This window comes from Erythrolamprus reginae, chromosome 3 (genome assembly GCF_031021105.1).
Source record: "Erythrolamprus reginae isolate rEryReg1 chromosome 3, rEryReg1.hap1, whole genome shotgun sequence".
Classification (NCBI taxonomy): domain Eukaryota; kingdom Metazoa; phylum Chordata; class Lepidosauria; order Squamata; family Dipsadidae; genus Erythrolamprus; species Erythrolamprus reginae.
The window spans coordinates 96,064,618-96,085,203 of record NC_091952.1 but is presented as its reverse complement, the minus strand read 5'-3'; positions in this window follow the sequence as shown (position 1 = coordinate 96,085,203).

Below are 20,586 nucleotides of genomic sequence, written 5' to 3'. Positions count from 1 at the left end.
CACTGACTCCCCTTTTGGAAAAGACAGGTGGTGAATCAACCTAAATTCACCACTCGCCTTTTGGGGACCACCCCCAAGGGGGACACTCTAAGATTCGGAAAGGGTGGCCCCGGGAAAGGCCCTAGGACCCTGCCCTCAGCCACCTCCTTTCAGATCCTAGCCCCCACAATGACCTCATGTCCGACAACCGATCTAAGGCTGTCAGACATGAAAGCCCGCCTAACACCCACATAAGGGATCCTAACTCCCTCAGAAAAAAACCATCAAGAGCGCTTCGGCTCTCGGGCGAGGGTGGTAGTCGACCAACCAACCCTCAAGTACAGAAACATCAATTGGGCTGGGCCCCTTTTCCCCCAGCTGATGGGGGACGCTTCCCCGGACCCCAGCCCTTCTTATCCACCCCCTTCTTGGGGCGGGGACATACTGAAGCTGCATGGGACCCCCCACAATTCCTGCAGGCATGCTTGTACTTGCAAAAGGGGTGAAAACGCGCCCCCTTTGCAGCAAACTCATGACAAGCAGGCGAGGCCCCCTTGCCAGCTACACCAGGAGACGCCTTGGCCGGCGTAGCCGCACCAGGCTCCTCCTCCATGAAGTGCCCACTATCGGTTCGCTCACCCCTTCCTTACCTGACATATGCGTGGCCCGGAACCCTAGGTCCGGAACCACCATATCCCAAGGCAAGTTGGGCTCTACACCCCGGGACAATCTCTTTCTCTTGCTTGGGAACCTCCCGGTTCAAAAGCGAAAAGTGATCCACATATTCCCCCCTCCATATTGCCTCCCTCACAGATGGGTGAAGGTGGCATCCGAGAGGGGTGGACGGCAACCCGCACGGGATGGCCCCCGCCTGAACAGCGGCGAACGGGCCCCACACCGTGTTGGCCCCGACACCTAAAACCCCCAAACCTTGGGGATAGTGCATCACAGGGAGCGGGGGCATAATGGTGGGGGCTGGAGGGGCCCACCCCCCTACCCGGGCACCCAGGGTACCCCTGTAATCCCAGGCCCGGGTGGTGGAGCAGGACCGGCCGCCAGCGGCCCCGATGAAGGGACCGGCGGCGCCCAGACCTGCCCGCAGGTGCCCGTCGAGGCTCCCAAAAGACTAACCCCATTCCCCAAACCCGACGGGGGAAAACCCGGCGTGGGTAAAGGGAGAAACAAAGGAGGTGTAGTGTGCGGTGCAGCCTCACCTGCCCCGTACGGGGTTGAAGACATCCAGGGGGCCCCCCATGGTGCGGGGCCCAGGAAAGCCGCCATCCGCCCAGCCTGGGTCATCTGTCCAGCAGGAGCCATCTGCCCGGCCTGGGCTGCAGCCGGATCTCTCCCCAACGCCGCGGCAGCAGGTTCGAAGGACCCTCCGGGGCCCGATCCGCTCCGCCACTGCTCCAGTTCGTCGAGCCTCCCGAAAACCCTGGCCCAAGACAGAGCAGGAGGAACATCGGAATGAGGGGTGGAGGGCAAAAGGCCAGCCGCCCCCTCAGGAGGGGCCACCACAGCGGGCCCTTCCATACTAGCCCGAGCCCGGGCAGAGGGCCTAAGGGCCCTTCTGGGCCGAACAGCAGGCGGGGCCATAGGGGCCCTGGCTTGCCGCTTCTTAGGGCCCATCTTATGTATTACAAGTGTAAATTAAAAAGGGGAAGCACACTCCCTCCCCTAGCCACCCGCACCAAAGCCACACACAACCTGGCAAAAAATGCTGGACACCAATACCCCTCAAACACCCCCGAGCAGCCAAACCCTCTCCACCAGGGGCCACCCAGGAACCTGGGGGAACCGGAGGCCCAGCACCCTCCCCAACCCTGGGCAGGGCCCAACTGAGCCCCCCTCCCAGCCGGGAGCGACGTTACCACTCCCCCTCGGGCCCGAGGGGGACTAGAACTGGAACTGCCAAGGTAGAAGATGTTGAACAGCTTCCAAGGCCACTGGCACTGCGGGCAACAGCACTGAAGAATCCTCTTCGCCGGACAAGGCACCAAAATGGCGGCCGCGACACGAGGCCACCACAAAATGGCTGCCAGGAGCAGAGCTCACAATGAACGTCTGCTTCCTGGCTGAGGTCCGGGCGAAAAGGCTTGGCCCAGGGCCTACAGGCCCTTAAATAGGGCCAGCAAGCCCCGCCCATCTTCAGCCTCATGCCAGGCCACGTGGGCCTGGCTTTTCGGCCGAAATCTCATCTCGCGAGATTTCGGCCGAAAACAAGATGGCGGCCGCCATGCCGAGTCCGGTGTCTGCCCGGCCCTTCCGCAAAAGCCCCGAAGGCCGGTAAGTCGGCTGGGGCTAATCTGTGGCAACTCCGGTCCTTTGGAACCAACTCCCCCCAGAGATTCACACTGCTCCCACCTTCCTGGTCTTTCAAAAGGTTTTCAAAATACACCTCTGCCTGCAGGCCTCGGGCCGTTAAGCACTGACACCCTTCTCCGGCCACATAGTACATCTGTGATAAGATGAATGTTGGCTGAATGGTTTTAAATATTTGGATTTTTAGATTAGTTTTTAAATATTTGGATTTCCAAATGTACCTTTTAGGTTGGGTTTTATTATTATTCATTGGGTATTCTTTTTATGCTGTCAGCCGCTCTGAGTCCCATGGAGAAGGGCAGCCTAGAAATCCAAATAATAAATAAATAAATACCTGTACATACACACACACACACACACATTGTGGATTTTGACTTATAAGAAGAATGAATGAGTCAACTAAAATGTGCAGACACATTTCTGGTGTAACGTAAGAAATGGTTTGGGAAGATTATGCAAGTTTAGGTCCTCCAGCTTTTGTTTTAAAACCCTGTAAGCTAAAAATGCTTTTTCTCCCACACCCCTGATTGTAGAGGATAATAACATTGGTCTGTCTTTGATCATATCCTCATCCACTACCAAAGGGCTTACAGGATTTAAAGCCCAACAATGAGAATCATAATAAAAGAAAGCCTTGCAGACACTTTCTTTGGAAACTTTTGTTTTTCATTCGCTTCTGACAGCTTTAGAATTTATGCAACTTTTGGGTACATAAATGAGATTGAAGTATATCCCATTTGTACTGAGTTACAAGATTTTAACTTTTTTTTCTTAGAGAGCTATGATGGGATTGCAGGTTTCCTAAAAAGGTCATCCCTAAAATTCTGAATAATCATCACAACCTTCAAGGTCATCGGTGCTTTGTGTTTTCTTATTTATTTAATGCTAATGGGTGGGGTTCCTTTTTTTATTTATTGGAAATAAAAGAACTGTGCTCATTTTTCTTTCATGCTGGTGAAAAAATTCTTCTTCCTTTATACCTAACGCCTGTGCTCTGTTGGACAAGGGGGTTAAAGAGGAGGAATCTTAATTTGTAGCAAAGTAAAAATTGCATGGTTGCAAAATATGTAACTCAAGAGCAACACAAGGTGGCATGAAGCCAGATATTTTGTTCTGAATCCTAAGTTGGAACAATACGAAATAAGCACACAATGGACATTTTTGAATATCGTCTCTGAGTTGAAGTCTTCCTTTTTTTCATTGTAAAATATACAAATACATAACTTGGGATGTTTCAAACTATGTTTACCAGCTTCTGCTCTATATCACTGGATGTTGCCGGGGGGAGGGGATTGTGGCACCTTTGTATGGTATGATAGATGGGGAAGAGTTGGAAAGGCAGATAAATTTTTGTGGTGTCCCCATTATGATATAATACCAATATGTTCTTCTGACTTACACCAGTTTTTCAATTTCCTTTCAATCCTGTGTCAGCAATATGACATATTAACAATAACTTTAATGGAAGAGCTCAAGGCAAAAAACTACAGTCTTTAAGTAATTCAATCCTGGTTTAGCCATTTTGCCTCAGGAGCTCTGGAGAACTTTGCTTTCTGAGAAATTTTGACCACATATTGTAATTCCCAGCATTTCTTATTTGCGATCTGTGAGAGGCTAAAGAGATTTTGTTTTGAATGACTTTGAATCAAGTTTATTATACTATTTATCTAGGACACAAAAGATAATACTAATCTTCACCACAGGCAAATGAACTCAGGAACAATATAAACAGAACAAAGGCAGTTATTTAATTGTACTTAAATTCAATCCAATTTATCTGCAAAAACAATGGTATGAGCAGAGGGTTCTTTGCCAGACGCTTTCAAAGAATGGTGACCAGCGGACTGGTTCGGGGGTGTGGCCAGCTAGCCATTGCTATGGGTTCAGCGAACAGAGGCAAATTTCTGCCATCGGTACAGGTAAATTGGTCTGAACTGGCAGCAACCCTCCACTGATTTCAATTGGTCAATAGTCTACTCCTAAATTAATAATGCACATCAGTATTTTAACACATTACAGGTAGCCATCACATACCAAGTCCAGTTGGGACTGGCAATCTTGTTGCTGAACAATGCAGTTGTAAAATGAAATATCACATGATTATACCAACTTATAATGTCAGTTTTAGTTGCTAAGGATGATGTTATGTGACTTTTTGCCATCTTCTCATTGCTGTCTGTGGAGGATGCAAATGGCAATCATGTGATTCTGAAACTATTGTAAATGTGCTTCAGTTGTTAAATATCTATATAGCAACCACTGCGGGGATTGTGGAAACACTGCAACAGCTGTATCTTCATAAATCTTTTTCAGTGTCGACATAACTTCAAATATTTGTTGAGTGAGCAGTTGTTAAGCAAGGACTATCTGTTACCTCTTTACAGTGGTTTTCACAGTCTTGGTTATTTCGGAATGATTATAGATAGTGATGGGCGAACCCAACGGTGTTCGGGTTCGGCAAGTTCGGACGAACTTTACGCAAAATTTGGCTGAACCCGAACCGAACCCGAACCGGAACCTGAATGGGGAATCCCACCAAGAGATTCCGAGGGTGGAGCTTTGACATCACGTATATCGGCAGGTTGCTAAGGACGTCAAGGTGATCACTTTCTGGATTCCATGGAATCCAGGAAGTGATCACCTTGGCATCCTTAGCAACTTGCCGGTGATGTCAAGTTTCCGCCCCCGGAATCTCTTCGTGGGAGGGATTCCCCAGCTCCTTCAAATGGAGGTCTTCACATAAAAATAAACATTGTTATTTTTACATGAAAGGACACTGCAGCGGCGCTGCAAGCAAAGGGCGGCCCTTTCACGTAAAAATAAACATGTTTATTTTTACGTGAAAGGACTGCCCTTTGCTTGCAGCGCCGCTGTGGTGTCCTTTCACGTAAAAATAAACATTGTTATTTTTACGAAAAAGGATGCTGCACCAGTTGCGGCCCTACCTGGATCAGGAGTCACTGCTCACAGACACTCATGCCCTCATTACCTTGAGGTTCGACTACTGTAATGGTCTCTACATGGGGCTACCTTTGAAGAGTGTTCGGAAACTTCAGATCATGCAGAATGCAGCTGCGAGAGCAATCATGGGCTTTCCCAGATATGTCCATGTCACATCAGCACTCCGCAGTCTGCATTGGTTGCTGATCAGTTTCCGGTCACAATTCAAAGTGTTGGTTATGACCTATAAAAGCCTTCGGGACCGCCTTCTGCCGCACGAATCCCAGCAACCGATTAGGTCCCACAGAGTTGGCCTTCTCTGGGTCCCGTCGACAAAACAATGCCATCTGGTGGGACCCAGGGGAAGAGCCTTCTCTGTGGTGACCCCGACCCTCTGGAATCAACTCCCTCCGGAGATTAGGATTGCCCCCACCCTCCTTGCCTTTCGCAAACTCCTAAAAACCCACCTTTGTCACCAGGCATGGGGAAATAGATCCCCCTCGGCCACTCCATTTTCTGTATGATTTGTTTGGGTTGTATGAGTGTTTTTTACTGTTTTGCTTTTTTAATCATTGAATTTGTATTTTGTATTGCTGTTGTGAACTGCTCTGAGCCTCTGGATAATAATAATAATAATAATAATAATAATAATAACAACAACAACAACAACAACAACAATGATAATAATAATAATATTAAAATATGTGTTCTATATTCAGAGAAAGTTGCTTGCCAAAATGTCCACATAATAAAATGTGTATATAAAAAAATCAAAGTTGATAAATTACACATTTTACATGGACCTTTTTCTTGCCTCTGCAACATCAACTGAGAGAGGTAGAACTTGTAGGCAATAAAATCAGAAATGAAGTAAAACTGATATTTCCTCTGACCTGATGGCCTTTAGATCTGTCTGAACCCTTCCAGTTTCTCACTATACTTAAAACATCTCACTGAATTAGTCTCTGTCATTCCCTTCTCTATTTCATCAGCACATAGTGCACCCTTAGCTCTTTTTCATACAAAGAAAATCTGTAATGAGTTTTTTTTAAAAAAAACCCCACAAACTTCCATGCAAATTGAAACAGGGTTGATTTTGTTGCTGAGTAAGCAAACACATTTTTTGGTAAAGATGTCCTCAAAGTAGAACATCTGTCAAATTGATTGGTATGGATCTTATTACACACCAGTACATTAGAAGCAAAAAATGAATGATAGAAACCATTCCACTTCTATGTGTTTGGTTTGCATTTCTCAAATTAACTGACTAATGCTTCAAAAACCAGGCTGTACCATGGATGGATGAAGATGCAAAGACATGCTCATATAAGCACGTACAATGCACATACAGCCTTGTAGAAGGACACTATTTGTAATGTCTTTTTATAATGTTTTTGCAAGATTTTGTTTTGTATTGGCAACACCAGTGAGGGTAAGGAAAGCTCATTGGTGGAATGAAATTACAAGAGCAAACTATACTAAGCTTGCCAAAAATATTTAAACAATGTACAATGTTTCCCTGAAATAATGAAATGGAAGATTTAGTTTTGGCACCTGGATGGAAAGTAATTGGGGTGTGGGGGCCACGCTTCATATTTTGTTACAGAACTTAGCATATTAACAAAACTGTCATTATCCACAGGGGTGTGTGTCGAAAGTTTTGAAGCTATGCAGACCATCTCTACTGCAGAATGGAATATCTTTTCAGGGAAAAAAAAAGAATTTACTCTGTCTGGATGCAAAACTAATCAACTCAGCATGCCTATTTCGTAAGGTTAAGCCCATTACAAGTTTGCTTGGCTTCTTTCATCTCTGTTGAGGATATAGGATATCATTCATGTTACTGCTGCATTGTTTTCTTTGAATACCAACAGCAAAGGATTGGAGGGAAACCCCTTGGATGCCTTTTCCCTCCTTTCGTAGATATCATACTACCAAGTCAAATGAGAAACAGACCTTTACAGTAATAACACTTTCCCCACTGCACTGTTAATTCTTAGTAAACTAAAATAAAATTAAGACTATTTGGCCCATAAGGTATCCAGATGTCTCAAGAAAGCATCAGGCTCAGGTTTTTATTTTTTTTTAATTTGCATTTCTTTGTACAGAGCCTAGGAAATGAATAATCATTTATGTTTTGCTCAGTCTAGGTTTAAGATTCAACTGCATGAGTTATAAATCTTAATAGTTAAATAACATTTTTAATGTTACCAATCCTGCAGATAGCTAGATATAGATATACTGTAGATATGGATATAGATATAGATATAGATATAGATAGAGATAGAGATAGAGATAGAGATAGACAGAGATAGAGATAGAGATAGAGATAGAGATAGAGATAGGGATAGGGATAGGGACAGGGATATAGATATACACCTGAGGGTAGAACAAGAAGCAATGGGTGGAAGCTAATGAAGGAGAAAAGCAACTTAGAACTAAGGAAAATTTCCTGACAGTTAAAACAATTAACCAGTGGAACAGCTTGCCTCCAGAAGTTGTGAATGCTCCAACACTGGAGGTTTTTAAGAAGATGTTGGATAACCATTTGTCTGAAGTTAATTGTAATATCTCTTGATGAACTGTAAGTGATTATCAAGAATACACACACACACACACACACACATGCACACACAACATTTTACAAAAGTAGGAAGCACTGAAAATTTGTCACCTTTAAACAAATCTTTCTCATGATATTTTTTGTCAATTTCTTTTACTTGACTGTTAGAATTGCCACCCTTTAAATATGTCTCAACGTGGGTTTAACTCTTTTAGCAATTCTGCTGTCCATGTTGAGATTTTGTGGTTAAAATCCATAAACTGTTGTAATTCAGTCCCTGTTGTAGATGAATATATATTGCAATTTAATTTGAATGAAGATTACACTGTGTCACTTACTGTATTTAGGAGAATAGTTTGGAGAGAGACTTGCGCCGGAAGCGGAGTGAAAACGCGGACACAGAGCTGGATTTTAATTGGGTCACTTTTATTAAATAAATATAATTTTATTTAATTAAACAATGAAAATGGGACCTGCAGAGGTCAACTAAGAATTTTGGGGTGGAAATTATGTCATAAAATTCCTGGGCCACTATGTGCGTAGCTCCTTGCTGATCCATGTGAAGGGGACCACGCCCTCACCTGTATTCAAGCCATGCCACGCATATGGGAGGTCTCGCCAAAGAGGCAATTGGGTGAGGCGAGACCCAGAGGCAACCTCTCCCCAATCACTCAGGCCGGCTTATGACACCATGAGCTCTTGGAGATAGTCTGCCAATCATCCCCAAAGATGCCCAAAGGAGAACATGAATTGCTAACCACCTCCCAATTTTCCGCCCCTAAGCCAAATTAAACAAATCCAATTAAATGCGAAACACCCCCTAACCATCCTTCCCGCATGTCAGTGTGGAATACGTGAAAAAATGGTCACAACTAAAACATCTTCACCACCAAAAATTCCTATTCGGACTCCTAATGGCAACCCACCAAGCACAATGAAAGATAGGGAGGGTGGGTATTCGCCCTTTGAAAGCTGAGGTGAAAAGATAGGCCCCAGGCAGGCGTAGCCTGCCCTGCCCCAGCAGCGTCATCAGAAGGAGACGCTGCCAGGTCTGGACGAGATCTCATGAAATATCCCGAGATCTCGGCTTCAAAATGGCGGCATCGCCATGACGCTGCGTTTCCCGGCCCCAGCGCAAATCCGGCCGGTGGGTAAGTCCGCCAACTTGGAAATACAGAGAGACATACAACATACAGTAAATATCACTCAGAAGAAAAGGACAGTTAGGAAAACCTCTGAAAAACTGAGATGTTTGCTTCAAGGCTTCTGCCATTGCAGGTATGAAAGATATTCAACCATTCTCATCTTTGCTTTCATACAGGGTGGATTCTATGCCGCTAGAGTCCCCAGGCTGAATCCATAGTTCCATAAACTATGGACTACAGTTCACATATCAACCATTTTACACTTTGAATTGGCAGACTGGTTGATATACGTTATACTATGTATGTATAAATAATAAGGCAAATAACTGTTAATAATAGGCCCATGTGAAAAGAATGTACAGTGGACAACCAAAAGTGTTGTGAGTTTTAATGAACAGCAGCATTAGAAGAGTTTTTATAATGCTAAGAAAGAGAAATAGTACTCAGTGGAGCTATCAATGTAAATTAATGGTGGCAACATGCCTTTTTTTCTAGATGGATTTTATAGGAAAACAGTGAAATTGTTGCTGGTAGTGGCAAAAGTGTAGCATCAGGTTTTATCAGCTATTGTAGGCAAAACATAGACTTTTCACCAAAAGGCACCACTGTAATGGTCTTAATCTATGTAAATATAGCTACTGGTGCGTAAATCTTCAATGTGTATTTTCTTATTAAAAATGGAGATAATTTATTTTATTGCAACTATCTGTGTGCTTACTGGTGAACCAGTTATAATGTGGGATAGAATCAAAATCATGTGAAGTATTAGTGTCGCTTTAGTAATTAGTAATAGTTAGTTGCATCAGTTTTGGTCACCATATTATAAAAGGGCAGAACAGAGCAACAAAGATTGTTTTGGGGCCTGGAGGCTAAAAAAAGAAGAAAAATGGATGCAAGAAGTGGATATGTCTCATCTAGGGAAAAGGACTAAGGGTCACACGATAGTAGTGTTCCAATATTTGAGGAATTGCCATAAAGAAGGGGGAATCATCCTATTTTCCAAAGCACTAGAAGGCAAGACAAGAATCCAAAATCAATTGCAGAAAATATGACTTCAGCAATAGGGTGGTCAATGCCATTGTTACTTCATCAAATCCCCATAGCTTCAACCTAAAACTCTCTACCGTGAACCTCACCCCATTCCTAAGAGGTCTGTAAGGAGCGTGCATAAGCGCACCAGTATGCCTACCATCCCTGTTCTACAGCCCCCCTATTTATTTGTATCCATTTTATGTGTTCATATTCATGTTTATAGTTATACTTGTTATATTGTACATGTTTTGACAAACTAAATAAATAAATTAAAATAAAATAAAGAAACAATGGATAAAAACTGATGAAGGAGAGGACCAACATAGAACTAAGGAGAAATTTCCTAAGAGTGAGAATAATAAACCAATGGAACAGCTTGCCTTCAGAATTTTATTTATTCATTTATTTATTGGATTTTGTTGTGGTTAGCTCTGGCCCAGTTCCTGCCCCAAGGACTGTGGATGTGGGGGAGACATCCACATGCTGCAGGCCTGTTTCCCCCCGGTAGAATCTGATGATGAAGGCTCCTCTGACCAAGAAGACATGAGTGACAGGGAGGAGGAGAGTGGGGCAGACAGCTCAGAAGGAGATCAATTATCTAGCTCCTCCTTGGATTCAGAACAAGAGTTAATGATACAGCCACGCATGAGGAGAGCGATGCATAGGCAACAACAACTGAGATATTATTATCAAAGAAAATGAGGCCACCTGTGGTTGGGTGGGGCTGTGGTAATTAGTGAGGCTGCCATAAATAGCAGCCTGTGGGTTTGGCCATTGTGGAGGATTATCTGATCGTTGTGTTTCGTGACTGCTTTACTGACTTTGACCTTTTGTGTGCTGATTTTTCCCCGCTTTGAAACTAAAGGGCAAAGTGTGTTTCACTTTGTGAAAGAAGAAGGACTGTGAATTGCCTCACAGCTGCAAGCTAAGTATCACAGAACTGATAAGGAACTTGTACAAATTACCAGTTTATTTGGAGACGAGTGCTCTTTGCTATACCGAAAGAGGGCTTGGTTTAAGTGAATTTTCATTATAAAGAACATTGTTTTGAATTTTCAAACGTTTGTGTGTCTGAAACTTGTACCTGTGAATTTTTGGGAGGAGCCCGACAGAACTGATTTGTATGCCGCCCCTCTCCCAGGACTCAGGACGGCACATAACGTATCAAAAGAACATAGCAAACACATCTAAAAATCCAATTAATATGATTAAAAAGACTTTAAAAACTCCAATATAGTTTAAAAAGCATATTGGGATGATCCACTATTTGAGGCTTTTAAGAAGAGATTGGGCAGACTTTTGCTCTCCTGTCTCAGCAGAGATTGGATTAGAAGACAGCCAAGGTCCCTTCCAACTTTGTTATTCTGTTATTTTGTGCTAATTTTGTCATCAAGCATGCATGCCCACCACTCTTTAAATTGGTTTTCACCCTGTAAAAGCATTTGAAAAAGAGAGGACCTCATAGGTTTGTGAGATTTTCAGCTGAGATCAGAACTTTTCTAAGTTTTCTTGGTTATTATGTACAACCATTTTATTACAACATGTGAAGTAAGTAATCACTCTGATTTGTGATTCAGTTTATTCAGATAACACTTCTTAATTTTTTGTGGAGTTATATAAGTAATCCTCATTTATCAAATATAATAGGAGTGCTAATTTAGTCATTAAACAAAGCAGTCATAAGTAAAACTGCAACTATGCTTAAGATGAACTTCAGTTTTTCTTTGCTTTATAGATATATAAAAGTCGTAAATGCAAGGACTGGTTGCAAAATTACTTTTTCATGACTGTCATAATTGAGAAGGTTCACTAAATGGGGCAGGCACTAAATGAGAACTATCTGTACTACTAACTGATATTGTAGTTACATACTATAGTGTTATATTACTATTCATTATTGTTGCCTGAATTTTTTCCAAATTTTTCATGGATATTGCAAATCTTTTACTTAACTAAAGTCAGTTCCCACTGAAATAGCTGGAGCTTGAGTTGGTTAACTTAGCCTTGCAAAGCCCCCCCCCCCCTTTATATTTTTATTTCATTTTCTCTTTCTCTCTCACTGGAAGTTTTTCTGTAATTCCATATTTTACTGCAGCAATAACTTATTTCAGAATGAGGGCCCTACTACTGTCCATATTCCATAGTTCTCTTGGTTTGCAATTTTATGATAGACAATTATCAGGAGCCTCCCAGAGCAAAGTTTCAGTGGGAGATTTTCATTAGCCTTTTGGCCTTTATTATATATAGCTGGGTCTGCATACACTCATGCGCTGCAAAAATTCCCATTAAGTATTTGCATTAGCTCTGGGCTAAGATATCTTTCTGAATCTTCTCCTATCAATTCTCATTCAGTTTGATGAAAGAGTTTGTGCTTAGAATTTCTTTCAGAGAGGCAGAAAATGTTGGGGGGAAATCCCCATGGGTGTAGCATAGTGTTTAGTTATAAGGTAGTATTCAAGGGGTGTGTCTGAATGTCCTGTTTTTCATTGTTAAAATACTCTCCCTATTGATTTGCTGCCTCTTTGTTTTCCACTCTTCAACTAAATCCCAAGGGAATACATTAAGGGGTGACTTGCCCTTGTGGTCTTTTCTTTTACAGCAGGGATGTTTATGTTTTTCTTATTGCTAAACTGAATTTTTGCCCTTTATTTTTTGCCTTCACCTGGAGAAATGTGCCACCTAATTTACATAGTCAAAAATTTGGCGAGGAACTTTGCAAGACCATTTAGCCTGGATACATATGGAAAGAGAAGATTTGGCAAACATCCATTTAAAAATAGATTATCATGTGCTAAGAGATGAATGACATTTATATAGGTAAGACAGATGCTGTTTTAAAGAGAAAAGGTGGACCTTTTAGCATTTGATCATATGACATGGCCAGACTGTCTAATCCAGAGGGTCAACCACCTGAACCTCTAAGGCAAACTTATGGCCCACAAGCCAGATGCATCACACATTGGTCACATCCGATCCTGGTTTAGCAAAAGGGGAGAAAGTCACAATACATCATGTGATGCCACCCTGATGATGTGAGTTTGACACCCCTGCTCTAGGGTGGTTGGCAAAGTTTTGAGTACAGCTCCAGAGATCCTTCAAAACTAACCATCAAATTGTAATTATTATTATTATTATTATTATTATTATTATTATTATTATTATTTATTAGATTTGTATGCTGCCCTTCTCCGTAGACTCCGTAGACTCACAGCAATGATAAAAACAATATACAATGACAAATCTAATAGTTAGAATCTAAAATAACAATAATACATTTTTTAAAAGTCTAAAAAACAAGAAACCCCAATATATAAAAAAACATACATACAGTCGTATCATACACACACACAAACTACATAGGCAGGGGGAGATGTTTCAGTTCCCCCACGCTTGACGACAGGGGTGGGTTTTAAGGAGTTTACGAAAGGCAAGGAGGGTGGGGGCAGTTCTAATCTCTGGAGGGAGTTGACTCCAGAGGGTCGGAGTTGCCACAGAGAAGGCTCTTCCTCTGGGTCCCACCAAACAACATTGCCTAGTTAACGGGACCTGGAGGAGACCAACTCTGTGGGACCTAACCGGTCACTGGGATTCGTGCGGCAGAAGGCGGTCTCGTAGATAACCTGGTCCTGTGCCATGAAGGGCTTTATAGGTGATGACCAACAGGATAGAAAGCCTAAACATCTTCCATTGCAAACATGTTCATATGTTAAGATATGCTGGATAAGCAGTTTTCTGCCGCTATTGGAGCTATTAGGAAGTACATTCTTGGTGGCTGCATCTGGTCCTCAGTCTTTCTGCATTTAGAAAACTTGTAAAGAAGCACCAATTGGCTGCTAATAAGATGATTTTTAAAGACCACATTAATTTTAACTTTATTGTTCCATAAATATCCATGTCATCCAATGTTTATGACCTTCAACTTAAAAGTCTCTTGTTTCTTAGCAACATTCATTATTTCATGGAGACCAAACAACAACCAGTAAAATTCAATTTCAAATCCAGCAAATCATATATCTTTCTTTGCATCTAGAAATACTTTGAATATAACCAATGCTTTTTCCTTTGCTGTACAAATTTAGATACCTGTTTGTGTCACCATAATGGCATATCTATTACCAAAACTGGTACTGAAACAAAAATATGGGCAAAACCTTCATTTTTGTTAAAAAAAATCCTTCCAAAAAGTGACTGTTTTAATTTCTCCCTTCTTAAAATGTCCTCCTCAATTTCAGCCCATGTCTTAACATAATTATTTTGAAGTTAAATACAATTCATTTTTATCACAATAACGCCCAGGTGTTTCCTTTTTTTCTCAGTTTTAAAATCAGTTTTCGGTATATTTTTCATAATTTTGTTAGCATCTTCACCTTAATTATGAAACCTGCTAATGTATCAGTCCTTTAATATTGATATTTGTTTCTACTGCTTCTAGCGGATCTTCTAAAATTATCACCAAATCATCCTCAAATGCCCTAAATTTAAGATTAACTTTTAAAATCTTGGCTCCTATAATTCATCCTGTATTACATCTCTATTCAATAACTCAAATGAGCAAAAGTTGAGACAGTGGACATTTTCATCTTCCGTCTTTTTGAGTCTCACAAGGTTTTGTTAGCTTTCCATTAACAATTATTTATGCTTTCTGAGAAATATAAATCAATCTTACCCTCTTAATAAAATTATAGTCAAGGTCCATATATTGGCAAGGACTGAGTTTCCTAGCGGAAGTTTTGCTTTATAAGTAAAGTATAAATCTTTTATTACAATATGTTAACATCTCATTTTATTTTGAGGTCAGAGCCATTGCCTGTAAATAGTAGCCGAATGGGTGAATAGTGACTGATTGACTCCCCTCTCCCAAGGGGTAAGGGGTAATTAAGGTAAATTGGTGATCAGTGCACACTTCATTTTGTGTCTGATAAGATTACAACTCAGCATGAAGAATACATTGTGAACACAGCCCTCAACTGGGTGCCACTGCTTTTAGAAACACAGGGCCCAAATGGCTTTAGCCATGAAAAGTATATAGACTGAAGATGTGGATGGTGAACTGATGGGAGTGTTCAAATTATTTGTTTCCTACAGAAAAAGCTTTGGCGGACATACTGTGAACTGAGCATGCCAGTGTGGTGTCGGGCTTAAGGCACCAGCCTAGAAAGTGAGAGACTATGAGTTCCAATTCTGCCTTCAGCCATGAAAAATCAGCTGGGCGACTTTAGGCCAGTCCCCCTCTCTTAGTCCAACTTAACTCACAGGACATTTGTTATGGGGAAAATAAGAGGCTGAAGGTGAATTCGATATATTCACTAACTTGAGTTATTTGTAATAATAATAATAATAATAATAATAATAATAATAATAATAATAACAACAACAACAACAACAACAACAACAACAACAATAATAATAATGGCATAAATAAAATAAATTAAAAATTAAAAACAAAATAAAATAAATAAAATGAAATGATAAAATAAAATAAAATAATATCCTAACCCTAACCCTTTCTCTTGCTTAAACAGTAATCCAGGGCAGGCCTGACAACTTTCCAGTGAAAGGAAATAAAATGGGTGATATATGGGTTGAAACACGTACATACATATCTTTTTATATCTTAGAAACATAGAACCATAGAAGACTGACGGCAGAAAAAAACCTCACGATCCATCTAGTCTGCCCTTATACTATTTCCTGTATTTTAGGATGGATATATGTTTATCCCAGGCATGTTTAAATTCGGTTACTGTGGATTTACCAACCACGTCTGCTGTAAGTTTTTTCCAAACATCTACTATTCTTTCAATAAAATAATATTTTCTCACGTTGCTTCTGATATTTCCCCCAACTAACCTCAGATTGTGTCCCCTTGTTCTTGTGTTCACTTTCCTATTAAAAACACTTCCCTCCTGAACCTTATTTAACCCTTTAACATATTTAAATGTTTCGATCATGTCCCCCCTTTTCCTTCTGTCCTCCAGACTATACAGATTGAGTTCATTAAGTCTTTCCTGATACGTTTTATGCTTAAGACCTTCCACCATTCTTGTAGCTTGTCTTTGGACCCGTTCAATTTTGTCAATATCTTTTTGTAGATGAGGTCACCAGAACTGAACACAGTATTCCAAATGTGGTCTCACCAGCGCTCTATATAGCAGGATCACAATCTCCCTCTCCCTGCTTGTTATACCTCTAGCTATGCAGCCAAGCATCCTACTTGCTTGTCCTACCACCCAACCACACTGCTCACCCATTTTGAGACTGTCAGAAATCACTACCCCTAAATCCTTCTCTTCTGAAATTTTTGCTAACACAAAACTGCCAATACAATACTCAGATTGAGGATTCCTTTTCCCCAAGTGCATTATTTTACATTTGGAAACATTAAACTGCAGTTTCCATTGCTTTGACCATTTATCTAGTAAAGCTAAATCATTTACCATATTACAGACGCCTCCAGGAATATCAACCTATTGCACACTTTAGAGTCATCGGCAAATAGGCAAACCTTTCCTACCAAACCTTCCCCTATGTCACTCACAAACACATTAAAAAGAATAGGACCCAGAACAGACCCTTGTGGCACACTGCTTGTAACCTGTCTCTGCTCAGAATACTCACCATTCACAATAACTCTCTGTTTTCTACTCTTCAGCCAGCTGCAAATCCACTGAACTATCCAGGGATTAAGATCTTCACTAATTTATCTATCATCTCTTTATGTGGAACCGTATCAAAGGCTTTGCTGAAGTCCAGATAGGCAATATCCACAGCACCACCTTCATCCAACACCTTTGTGACATAGTCAAAGAAATCAATGAGATTAATCTGGCATGATTTGCCTTCAGTAAAGCCATGCTGATTTGGGTCCAATAAGTTATTGTTTTTTAGGTGCTGATTTATCCTCTTTTTGAGTAGAGTCTCCATCATTTTAACTATATCTGATGTCAAGCTAACTGGCCTGTAGTTACCAGCTTCTTCCCTACTGCCCTTCTTGTGGATAATCACAACATTGGCCATTTTCCAATCCTCAGGAATATCTCCTGTTAACAGGGATTGGTTAAACAAATCAGTCAGGGGGGTAGCAATGACAAATCTGAGTTCTTTCAGAACTCTGGGGTGGATGCCATCTGGACCCATTGCCTTATTTATCTTTAATCGTTCAAGTTCTTCTAAGACATCGGCTTCTAAGATCACTGGAGCTGAATCCATACCGCTGGAAGCAATTCTATATCCATCTATAGTATTATATTGTAAGGTGTCTTTTGAGAAAACTCTTCATACTTTTTCCCCTATCAGTTTTTTTAACAAGTGCAAGGCCTACATGGATAACCATGGTTTTACTTCCTTAGTCTAGTGCTGGCATAATTGTGCCTCATTTCATGCCTCAAATGTGGGCAAGAGCTTGCAAAAGGAAAGACTCTAATTAGTGCTGTTAAACAGCCAAAGTACTAAGCTTTGCATGTCAACAATGCCACTGCTGGAGCGGCAACTCCAAAGAGTTGGCAGGTCCTGCTACTGGGTGGAAGTTTCTTGCTTTAATTGCAAGTTTATAAATTCTGCAGATTTAGAGTGCATGAGCCAGCCTTAACTCATTCCAATGAATCTGCATTCATGGCCTTCTAATAAGTCCATAACTTTCATTTAGCCATTTGCATTAGCCCTGAAATATTGTACTGCTTAGAGAATTAATAGAATCATCTGGGGAAAATTCTGTGCTAAATTGGGTTTAGATGCAATGTACTTAATATAGCAAAATCTTTTGCATCTATCTTGGTGCTCATGTATGACATTGTGATTATTTCATAGCATACGGCAGCCCCAAAAAATAGAGCTTTGAAAGTCTATAATTTACATTGTGCGCATATCCCTTTATTTTAGTTATTATTCAGTAATTACTCTAAATGAAATAAATTTGCATCTTTGGTGGAGATAAACTACATGATTATTATTTTCTACCAGTTTTTTTCCAGCAGAAAGATAGGCCACAGTGCTCATTTCTGACTTAGGTGACTTAGGATGAATTATTCTTCACAATAAATTATTTATTAAGAATAGGGGTGGGGTGTTGTTTTTTTTTGTTAAAACCCTGCTGTTCGGGTCGGGTCGTATGTGACCCGAAACCAAGTTTGAGTCCCCTGTAAAACATTTTCCCTGCATATCTGAAACTTGAAATTTCATGACTTTTCATCATTTCAGTGGTTCTCTCTATGAGAATTTTTTTTGGGGGGTGGGGGGCTTAGTTTTTGCTGGGCAAAAAAACTCCCTAATGTTATGTTCCCGGGTCTATTTGACCCGGACTGCAAATTGATCATTTTAGATACTTATATTTGGTCTTTTTGAAAGCTTTTTTCATCTGGAAACAAGTTTGAACATTTCTGCACACAATGGAATGAAAATTGAACTGAAAAAATTAATCCTTATTGGTTTATTTTGCACATAAATGTGCCTCCCCCCCATTTTTGTGAAAGTTTTTTCAATTTATGGATAGTTTTGCTTGCAAAATGCATTCTATTTTACTGGAGTTGGTGTGGGATTGGTAGCTTGAACATTTCTGAATATAAGAAAAATATAAAGGAACTGAAAAAAATGATTCTTACTGTTTTTTTAACATCAGAAATAAGCCCCCCCCCTGGCTGCTTGCAACCATTTTCACTTTTTATTTTTTTATGCTCCAAATCCAAAATATTCTTTAAAATCTTAGGCATTCATTTACTCAATTTAACAATGCTGATCATCAAAAAAATATTTGTGGGGGTGGGGGAAATTTTTTTTTCTTGGCAAAAAAAAAGTCACGTTTACTCTGTTCGGGTCATATAGACCCGGATCAAAATGATTTTTTTTAGGTACTTGAATTTGGTCTTTTTGAAAACTTTTTCCACTGGAAAACTAGTTTGAACATTTATGAACATAATGATATGAAAATTGAACTGGAAAAATTGAGACTTATATTTTTATTTTGATCAAAAAGCCCCTCCCCCCATCCTTTTTGAATTTCGTGTCAATTTATATTTTTTAAGGCTACAAATCCCTAAGGAATTTCCCCCCAAAAGGTTTGATATACTAAGTTGAACAATCCTGAACATAAGAAAAATATAAATGAACTGAAAAAAATGACTCTTATTGGTTTATTGTTTTATACTCGAGTATAAGCCTACTCGAGTATAAGCCTATTTGAGTATAAGCATGGGGGCCCATTTATGAGCAAAATAAACCAATAAGGATCATTTTTTCAGTTTAATTTTCATATCATTATGTTCAGAAAGGTTCAAGCTACCAATCCCACACCAAAATAGAATAGTAAAATAGAATGCATTTTGCAGGCAAAATTATCAATAAATTCAAAAGTTTTGATATACTAAATTGAACAATCCTAAACATAAGAAAAATAGAAATGAACTGAAAAAAAAATGATTCTTATTGGTTTATTTTTGAATATAAGACCATATCATTTTATACTCGAGTATAAGCCTACTCGAGTATAAGCCTATTTGAGTGTAAGCATGGGGGCCCCTTTATGAGCAAAATAAACCAATAAGGATCATTTTTTTTCAGTTCAATTTTCATATCATTATGTTCAGAAAGGTACAAGCTACCAATCCCACACCAACTCCAGTAAAATAGAATGGATTTTGCAAGCAAAACTATCCATAAATTGAAAAAACTTTCACAAAAACGGGGGGGGGGGAGGCACATTTATGTGCAAAATAAACCAATAAGGATTAATTTTTTCAGTTCAATTTTCATTCCATTGTGTGCAGAAATGTTCAAACTTGTTTCCAGGTGAAAAAAGCTTTCAAAAAGACCAAATATAAGTACCTAAAATGATCAATTTGCAGTCTGGGTCAAATAGACCCGGGAACATAACATTAGGGAGTTTTTTCGAACAGAACAGCAGGGTTAAGTCAAATCTTGGCCAACTGCTGCTGGCTACAAATTCAACAAACATCAAGATCTCATCATTTTTGAAGAAAAGCCAGTAAGTGAACTGTTGAGATGGTGTTTGCCAGTTTGATTTTTTTTTTTTGCTTGCAGACATTATCATTATCAAACTAGGAAACAGTATCAATGTTTTGATACAAAAGCCCACACCTTTGTGTCAAACTACTGATGACGTAACATAGTTACTACTGAAATATTTCCAAGAAGAAAACCAGACTTAGTAAATACCAAGATCCAAAGATTTCTGTTAAACTACTGAAATTTGCAGATGACACAACAGTGATTGGTCTCATTCGAAGCAATGATGAATCCACATAAAGATGAGAGATTGAACAACTAGTCTAGCGAATGGAACTGAACACACTCAAAATTGTAGACATGGTAGTAGACTTTAGGAGAAACCCTCCTTATACCACCACGTCTTACAATACTAGACAATACAGTATCAACAGTAGAGACCTTCAAATTACCAGGTTCTACTATATCTCAAGATCTAAAATGGACACCTAACATCAAAAACATCATCAAAAAAGCACAACAAAGAATGCTCTTTCTACACCAACTCAGGAAACTCAAACTTCCCAAGGAGCTGCTGATACAGTTCTATAGAGGAATTATTGAGTCTGTCATATGCACCTCTATAACTACCTGGTTTGGTTCTGCAAC